At 48.5% G+C, this 9,428-nt stretch overlaps 1 protein-coding gene across 1 annotated transcript in view; it reads left to right on the plus strand.

Annotated features, from left to right (window-relative positions):
• Nucleotides 1–6,918, plus strand: part of STK35 (serine/threonine kinase 35) — a 29,062-nt gene extending 22,144 nt beyond the window's left edge. Inside the window, exon 3 of the mRNA XM_034787419.1 lies at nucleotides 1,524–6,918. The gene's annotated coding sequence lies outside the window, so the exon portion shown is untranslated. The remainder of the gene's footprint in view (nucleotides 1–1,523) is intronic.
• Nucleotides 6,919–9,428: the final 2,510 nt, after the last annotated feature.

Here is a 9,428-nt window from a genome sequence, read left to right on the forward strand (position 1 = left end):
GACAATCCTGGAGGGCTGGGAACCCTACCAACACCAGCAGTAAAGAGGGCCAACCTCTAGTATTACTGGCTGGGCAAAGTGAGATCCTACATTCAACCTGATGGCATTTCTCTGTTGGGATGGAACATGATTACTTTTGAACACCACCTCCAATCAATTTCAGAATGTCAGGGAATGCACTTGGATCTGGTTAGTGCAGACATCAGCTTGTGGGAGGACTAGACAGGTGTGTGCAATGAACTTGGCCTGCAGAAGCAACAAAGCGTGTGACCTCTAGCGATTAGTTACAAGTCAAACATGGAACGAAGGCATATGAACTTTCTCATGTTGCCAGTCTAGCCCCTTCAAAACTTGACTCCCCCTTCTGTTCGGTAAGTCGCATGAATGAGCTAACGAGCAGACCATAGCAATTAGCACGCAGAGATGGAATCGAGCATCCCTGAGACTTAACATTCACAGCCAGTAGGAAACAGTCTCTGCTCCTCTTGAGTTTCTCACTGTGTGTACAGCAAAGGGGTTTTTTTTAGTTGCCTCCAGCACAACAACTTGAGAAGCCTAAGATGCTTTCTCACTGTTAGTGAATTGAAGACGGTCATACCTGAGTGGGACATCCACACTGTTCCTCCTTTAGTTGGACGTGTATGTACAGTTGAAAGTGTTTTTAAATGGGCATGCTCATGAGCACGTCATATGGAGCCTCTGGAAAATGTGCTCTCATGTCTTAATAGATACTCCTCCAGCACACCATGGCTGACCCCTTTTAGGATGTAGCTACATTACTTAAATAGAATGTGGTGTTATGCATGGTTAAGTGACTGAGCTCAGTGCTCCAACACAGTTTGGGCCATGTATAAATAGCATGTTGCCAAGATTAATACATTGATTAGCTGTGAATATGTTTTGGAGAAGAAAAACAACATTCTGAGGTCCAGACCTGCTCTAGCCAGTCCTGGATCAGTGACAAGAACATTGCTAGGCTGAGGGATGTGTGAGTTTCAAAGACCAATATTTCAGACTAATCAGGACTGGAAACAAGTACTTATATACTTAAATTTCTCTGCAGTGGCATCTACAGTCAGTTCCACCCATGGCCGGTTACCAAGTGTCTGATCTCAGAATCCATTCACTCTATTACCACTTTACTTTTCCCTTCCCAGTTGAATTTCTGATTTATCTTTTTTTAAAAGCAACTACTGTTTTATGCCCCTAGAAGCCATTACTTTATAGTAGATGAAAGCAAATTGGAATAGCTGATTCCAATCGGTGTGAAGCCTTAATCTCCAATTCTTACAATCTATCAGCAATGGTCAGGTAAAAATGGTTCAAGTGAAATGCAGGGAGGTGGGAAAGAAGGTGAGCAGAATGAGAGGATTTGAAAGGTCCGATATCTCTCACTGTCAGGGCTAGCCATTTCCGCCAGCCAGCGGAGAGGCTTTCAGGACATTACATTTTTCCAGGTACAGCCCCTAGCCTGGTGCGTGAACCAATGACAATATCTGATCTGTTTTTTATTTTTTTTCTAGGTTTATTTACCAGGGACCTACAATCTCCATTACTTACATGCACAGAGGGAAGAAGACGGTATTGAAGATCACCTGACAACAGGATCTCTGGCAATGGGAAGTTTTCCGTTTGTTTTGGTCACGTGAGATTTCAGAAGAATAGAATCTTTTGCAGCCCAGTTGGTTACAAGACTATTGAATGAGGTCAAGAAGAACAGGTTTCTCTTCCCCCACATCCCCACCCCTTTCCCCCACCGTTTCAGCCTTGTTATTCAACTAGAATGCTACAGGGTCTTCTGGGAAAGACTTGTGTCTTTTTACCAACACTGATTGGAATTAGAATCTCTGCAAAGCATTCCCTCAGCTGCTGACAAGTACCAAGGCTCAAAGTCCGGATGTGCCCAAGTTTGTTTTTTAAAGTTAATATTCTTTATCTAGGGGAGAGAAGCTCACTGGGCTTGCTCTGTAGTTGGGAGATTGTAGAAAAAGTGAAGTCTTTGAAGCCCCATGTTGGAAACAAACAGTCACGTGGCTCAGAACCTGATGGCTCCTTAACAGGCAGGTGCTGCCCAGGTTATAAAGCAAGTGACATTAGAGTAGGGTAGCAAAATTAACGAGATGGAAGAGAAATTGATTAGGCAAGATCGGTGCTGTAGTGGAAAAAGCCTTGTCGTCCCCCCACCCAAATAAAAAAAGTCAGCTGTGGAATTTGGCAGCTGAGAGACTAATTCTGTAATGGGCCTGTGGAGTGGATGGGACAGATTTTTCAGGTGACCAACTGAACTGTAGGGTGGATGTATATGACAAAACCAGAAAGTAGCTGAAAAAAAAGATCTGAAGTCACTTGTGCCAAACTTCAGCTGTGAAGGAGTTGGCAGTATTGGAGGTAGGGGGGCCGGACCGCTAGTCACTCACTGTATGGTTTCAAGGCTCCTGCAGAAGCCTGTTTGCCCTTTGTGCGATAACTGTGGTCTCCAAAGGGCAAGGAGAATGCTGGTCAGGCTTGGGTAGTGGGATGTAGGGGTAAGGAGGTGGGAATCTCAAGCTGACCAGTTAATACTTCGTTTCCTGGCCTGCATTTGGAGCTGCACTGACATTCTGGGACTGGCTCTGTGTGATGGTTTGAGTAGCGCTTTAGACCTTGCTCAGTATAAAGCACAGCACCCTTTTTACCCTGTGATTTCTTACCCACGCTAGAAACGTCTCCCCAAACCGCTGCAAACCCCTGCTGAGATACGGGTCCAGGAGACACGAGTTGTGCTTCCAGACGAAATCTCTCACCCGGTTACCGAAGTATTGGTAGGATGTGACTGGCTTCACAATTAGAGAAGGGCCCTGCTGAGCTAATCAGACAGGATCGTCACAGTAGTAACAGGCCTGTGCGGACACTTCAGTCTTATTTCTCTTCGTTGACATTTTTGTGCGCCCGCTTGCTACTTGTCTGTCTCCTCGGTATGCTGTACCATCCCATAAAAGTGAAGGAGGCTGCAATAACTCCATTAGGGCTAGATTAAGGATGGTGTCTAGTTTTGTTTTTTAAAACCTGTAAACCTTGACACCTCTGCTGAGCTTGAATGCAGTGACCAGAGAAGATTTGGGAGGCACCTTACCAGGAAGGTTGTGCTGTGCATTAGGGGAATAGCAGAGCAGTAGCATAAGAGTTGTCGTTATGTGCTCCCCCCATCTGATTAAACACCTTGTGTTTTGAAGGTTTCACACAGACCGTAACCAGCATAGCACAAGCCCACGAATGGGACCCAGTCGCTCTTTCCTGCAAACCCCCCTGAGATGCTTCTCTGCGCTGTGGATAGCCACAGTCAGACCTGAAATACCCTCACTTCTTCCCAAGATGGTTATTTGGGGTTAGGACGTTTGGGTTTGGTTATCAACCACAGAGGACTGTCTGGCTTTGTAACTCGTCTGTTCAGTTTGGTTAGTCTACGTTTGATTCCCAGCTTAGCAGGGCTGTTGTAGCAGCATCTAAGATACTCTGGAGGGCGGGGGGGTTAATGAAGGGGTGGATTTTCTCACTACTGGAAGCTCCTCATCCGTCACATGGTGCACTGAAACATAACACAGGTTTACGTGCTGTTCTGCCCGTTGTTTGTCCATCCCCCTTGCTGTTTTCCTGACCCATGTTCTTTAGAAGCACCCCAATACTCCTGCACTCCTGTTCACAATAGAACTGGTCTTCCATGTGACTGTCTACATCAGGCAGCCAGCTGCCTCCTGCAGGCAGAGGCTCTTTCCCCCAAGTCCAAGACTGTATTAACTACACCTGGCTTAGGCCGAGAGTCTCAAGCTTGTATTTCAACGCTCGCTTTGGGCCCTGAACCCATGCTAGCTGTGCATGGATGGGACAACTGACAGCAGACGCCAGGCTCTAAGAGCAGGGCTCCTCAGTACAGCCTTTGCAACTGTTGGCTGCTATAGCTACATCCATGGCTAGAACGCACCTGCTCACACATGCCAGGAGGAAGCCCAAGGGAGATGTTATGGCACCGAAGGCAACTTCCAGACAGACTCCTAGGAGAGCTGCTTTGACTTAGAACTTTCCATTTAACCTGCTTATCACCTCCAGTGAGATTTAAGCCATCACCCACCAGAGGCTTCCAGTTCTGCTACTCCCTCAGAGGCTGTGCGCTCTCTCCAGCACCGCTGTATGGGTGGGGAGGCAGATTTCAAACCGAGGGAGTGCCACTTGCTTCAAGTCCTCACCTGCAGAGGAGGTACTAAGGAATCCTTTTCGTTAGATATCCATGAGTGCCCCCTTCCCCTCTCTGGAAACTTCAGTGAAGCCCTGACCACGCCCCGACTTAAATGCACTGCTGGCAGAGCGTGTGGCTAGCCACCTGGTTAGTGTAAAGTCACCCTCTCAGCCCTGCCCTGACTTCCACCCACCTTCAGATCTCACATTTCCACTTCAGCTTATGCATTGCAGATGTGTTTTGAAACCAGCTTGACGTTAGCTAGATCGACCGTAGTGCCTTATAGGCTTTAGAAAACACTTCCTAGGAAGAGTTCTAGGGCTGCTAGCCTTTGGCCAGTTGGGTCATTTCTCCTTTCGTTTCTGTCAGTCTAAATATGCTTCTCTCCTTTGCTTTCCTGCCGATGGCGACTTTGCTGCAGAGTGCTCCAAGTTCACTAGACTAGTGAGGAAGTCCTACAGTTTACAGGTAGTGGTGTCTCCCCACACCTCACCTCTGAATCCTCTGGGCCCTGCCCAACTCATCCTAGGGCAACAGCATCGAAAGAGGGATTAGCTCTAAACCTACAGCTTTTGCAAGGACATAAAGCTTTCTGGGGAGGGGCATCTCTTTCCTCTTGCTTGACATCATCTTTCTGCCCAGCTCCTCCACCTTGCTGCTGCTGGCGGAACCGTCTCCCCCATCGTATACATTTTTGGCATAAGGCTTTGCAGCTGGGGAAATTCCAGCTTCTGGGAAAAGGGAGGCTAAACCAGAGGCTCGGGACTGCCTGGTCTCTGCAGCTCATATTCATACAAGAGTGGCTCCTGATTTCTGACTGACCACGCTTGATACTGAACTTAAAAACTGACACTGGAGGGACAACTCTAGCTGTTATGAGGTCTAACCCTAACCAGAGTGGGGAGAGTTGAGGGCTCCTACCAAGGAAGGTCCACTGATTTTGAGGCTCGCTCTCACGAGCCAGATTTTTGCTAGAACAGATGGCATGGCCCTGTCCATGTTATAGGATTGTATTAAAAATTGTTTACTTCTAAATATCCTGTTTACAGTGGGGGTGAGGGGAACTAGCCACGTTCCTGGAGAACTTTGAAATGCGTTAGCTACATCAACCTGCAATGGAGGTCTGCACCTCCAGCATCACACCAACACGGGCTTGGCTGTAATACCACAGCTGTATTCCGTAAGATGGCTTCAATAGGCTGGTTAGAGAAGGAGTCAGACTAGCTTCCCCGGTGTTCTCCTGCTGCTGTGTTTAAGGTTCAGAGGGGCTGGTGACAGCTAGACAGTGGTTCCCCCTTTAGTCTTCCTTTACTCCTCAGGATCCAGCTCCGTAACATATCAGGAGGCTCCCAGAGCCTGTGTGGAGCAATAAGAGACTTTTGTTAAAGTTACCATCTTTGTGGAATTCCTCATTTGTGTAAATCTTCTCCATATGCAGGATCTCCTCTGGGTTTAAGCCTGCCCAGGGACATGGTGCAGGTGCAAAGAGAACAGCCAGCTGCAATGGAGGCAAAAAAAATCCAAATATACTAAGTTTAATGTACAAAGGCCATGATAGTGGGGAACACATTGCTGCTTTGTGTGGTTTTCTCCTCTAAACGCACTGCCAAAGCATGTTAGGCAAAACCCTTCCCAGGGGCTACTGGTGTTACTGTTGCTTTAAAGCCAATCTCCCTTTCCCTCTGGAGTTGGGGTGGTGCCCTTCAGAGACTTTTCTCTAGAAGACCAATCAAGCACTTAACCCCCTTCTTCAGCATCCACCCCTACATCATCATCTGTAGCTGGATCTAGACCATGCTGCTCAAATTCCCCTCAAGCTGTGTACTGCATATTGCATTGTAGCCAACCAACTTTCTTGGAGACCCTGGTCTTTTTATTGAAGCAATTCAGATTTGAGGCTTGGCTGCAGTCCCCGGGAGCTGGACTTTGTGTTTCTTCTGATGCTTGGCAACACTAGTTTGTGTGGCTGAACAAAGCAAATTACTTGGCATTCAGATTTATCCATTCCTTCCATGTTGCAAGCAATCCATCTCTGGCTGGCACCCCTGGCCATAGTTCCTGGAAATCATTGCATAGGCTGTTCTGTTCTCTACACTACAGTGCTAGCTATTACCTATGTAAACTGGGGCCTGCTTACCTTGTGCTGCCCGTTTCCATGACTGCAGTGTGAAATGACGGCCTGCCACTTTCCTGAATCAACCAGTGACAAAGCAGTTACCCCATTCTGGTCTAAAAGCATTTTCACACTTTTTAGAGTCAGAGCGGGAGGGGAGGCAGGGTGAACAGCAAAGTAGGAAGTGGCCTCTTCTAACTGCAACCTGACAAATTCCATCTTCCTGCAGTTTGCAGTCTCAATGCTTTTAACTCTAAGGTGTGGCTCCCAGAGGGATTGGTGGTTGGATATTTAATGCAGCTTCTCTCCTGAACTAGGTAGAGTGGGAAGGCTTAAACCCAGACTCCAAACTAAAGTTACTTCATGATACTAGTTAATAAATCTGTATTTTTCTTTTTTGCACAGAAGCTGGTAATCTAGGACCTATGTGTGAACTTTATATAAATATTTTTTGTACTTGGTTTACTTGGGTTGGTATGAGACGTATTTAAGTTCCTTGAACACTGTGGATACCCTGATGTGTATGAATGGCAGAGGCGTTGTAAATTAAGAGACGTTTGTGTGAATAAAGCTATTTGATGGTGTTGAAAAGCCATACTCAATTTGAAACGTGAGATTTGTTTCTTTGTTTTCAGCCTTCCAGCTGCAATATATTGTTAAGAGAAAGGGAGTCTTGGAACAGCAGCACACACCATGGTCTCAAAGAACAGCAGAGGCTGGGTCAGGATTGTTCTGTGACTTCCTCTTAGGGAGTCTTCCAGCATCAAGCTCCCGCAGAGAAATGGGCAAGGAGTTCCTAAGACATGAAAGTAGCATCTCCCAGAGCTGTGAAGTGAAAGAAGCTGCAGCTCCCCTCTCCAGAGAATGGGAGGGGGGCGGGAGGTTGAGCTATCAGTCCCCATGGCATTTAAAAGAGAGGGAAAGACAGGAGCAAGGCTACCCTTCTGCCTCTGTCCTGTTACAGCCACCTGTGCCATTGTGATTTCCAAGGTCTTAGAGCAAGGAGGGACAAGAGCATACAAATAGTGCTCATGTGAAAGCAAGCCGGGAAAAGGGTTTTCCATTGTAAGGATCAAAAGGTGCAACCTGCAAATCAAAGAAACCCTAACCGAGGTGATGAGCACAGCCCATGCTCCTGCGGGCTGCAGCTAGAGCTCTGGCTGAAACAGAAGCCTTGATCTTGGCCATTTATTTCTGTTTCACTTCTTCCAAGAGAGGGTCTCCTGCTCTGGGCCTTGAGAAGGAGGCTGAAAGGCAGGGCCTTAAATTCTATTGCGTCATTGGAAACGTTGGCAGACTGGGGTCAAGCTGCAGAGGGCAGGCAGAGCGTGAATGGGGCTGCAGCTAATGGTGCCGTGTTAACAACTAAAGAAACTCAGAGGCTAAAATGGCTTGAGGTTGCGCTTGTTTAAAAGTTCACCTACTCCCCCATTGCAGAGGGCATTGGGTTAAGCTAGCCACGACTTCTCACCCTGAGAGAGGCTTCAGGGCTTGTCTAACCTTCCTTTGGGAAAGGACTCCTCAGGCTGGGGCCATAAAGGTAACATCGCTTCTGCTGAGCACTCTTGACCCCCAAGAGCAGCTCTGGGAGCGCTGACCTAAACTGGTTTTCTGTCTGGGATGCCCCTTACAGTAGAGGTGAAGAGCTGGACTCACACCTGCTTAAGGACATTCTGAAATAGGCTCTGCTGCTCCAGAGAGGTCCCGTCTCTTACACGGACGGGCAGCAAAGGAGAACATGAACACAGGAGAGGGCAGGTTCCTCTCCTCAGAGCTACTTCGGGAAGCCAGTTTGCAGAGAAGCCCTTCCCGCTCCAAGTGTGGCTAGACATCCTGGGCCAGCCGCATGGCGTCCCTACCGCAATGGAGAGATCACAGGCGGAGGATGCTGTCAAAGGTTACACCAAAAATAGAAGCTGAAGAAAATTCTCTTCACAGCTTAGTATCAGTCTAAGGTTGGAGGGGAAGTGGCCTGCCCCTGCGGTGGAATGACTTGATCTAATCACCGGGGGTGGGGGGTGACTATCATTTGTAGCCTAACCCAGAGGATTCACAGCAGGGAGGAGTTTGACGCATCTTTTTGCGGTACTTGTTCTCTACCTGCTCTGAAGCCACCCTCCCCCTACGCTGTGTCCGGGAGGAATCAAAGTTCTGCTTCCGCTGCAGGGAAATCACCATAAGTGGCTTCTTCTCATCCTGCCCACCCCTGTCCATGGGTGAATGGTACGAGCTAAAATGTAAATAGGACATCTTGGAACTGGGCCCAAGTCATCAGCCTGCACTTTGCATCATTGTTTACAACACACTGCATGACGATCCAGGAGCGGTTCCCACCTCTGTGCTGGTGCAGGCGCATACACAAGGTTCAGGGAAATTAGGGAGTAAGTACCATGGGCCCCCTGAGCTAGAGAACCTTCAGCAAACTCTGTAGCATGACCCTAGGCAGACAGGCCTGGGCGGGGGGCGGGGGGGAATCCATTTCGGTAACAGACCTGCAGACCGCTACCTGCCAAAGGCAGAGGGGGCAAGTTGGCCTATGTCACAGAACTCCGCCTTCGACAGAGGAGCTTAAAAGGCCGGTATCCTACGAGATGCTGAACGCCCTCAACTCCCACTGAGCCTGCTCCTGCTGCTGCAGAGAAGAGAGCTCATTTCTTTCATTCCTGGAGCAGTGAACTCATATGCAAGAGGCCCAGCGGCTCCTCTGCTGGCCTTTTAAAATGGATGCCACCAAGGCAGGTTAGACCCAGCTGTGAGTGTTCTGAGGGTAGGTCTCCACCACCCCCTGGATTGGTGGGCAGCCATCGATCCACTGCGTCTAGTCTAGACGAGATAATCGACCCCCGAGCGCTCTTCCGTCGACTCCTGACTCCACCGCCGCGAGAGGCGCAGGCGGAGTCGACGGGGGAGCGGCAGCAGGCGACTCAGCGCAGTGAAGCCACCGCGGTGAGTAGGTCTAAGTACATCACTATGTTATTCATGTGGCTGAAGTTGTGTAACTTAGATTGATCCCCCCCATGGGGGTAGACCAGGCCTGATAGCGTGTGGAGAAAGACAGTGTAATGGTTCAGTGCGTTTGGTTTCCTCTGCTGCTCCCAGATCAAG

This window comes from Trachemys scripta, chromosome 12 (genome assembly GCF_013100865.1).
Source record: "Trachemys scripta elegans isolate TJP31775 chromosome 12, CAS_Tse_1.0, whole genome shotgun sequence".
NCBI classification, from domain to species: Eukaryota; Metazoa; Chordata; order Testudines; family Emydidae; genus Trachemys; species Trachemys scripta.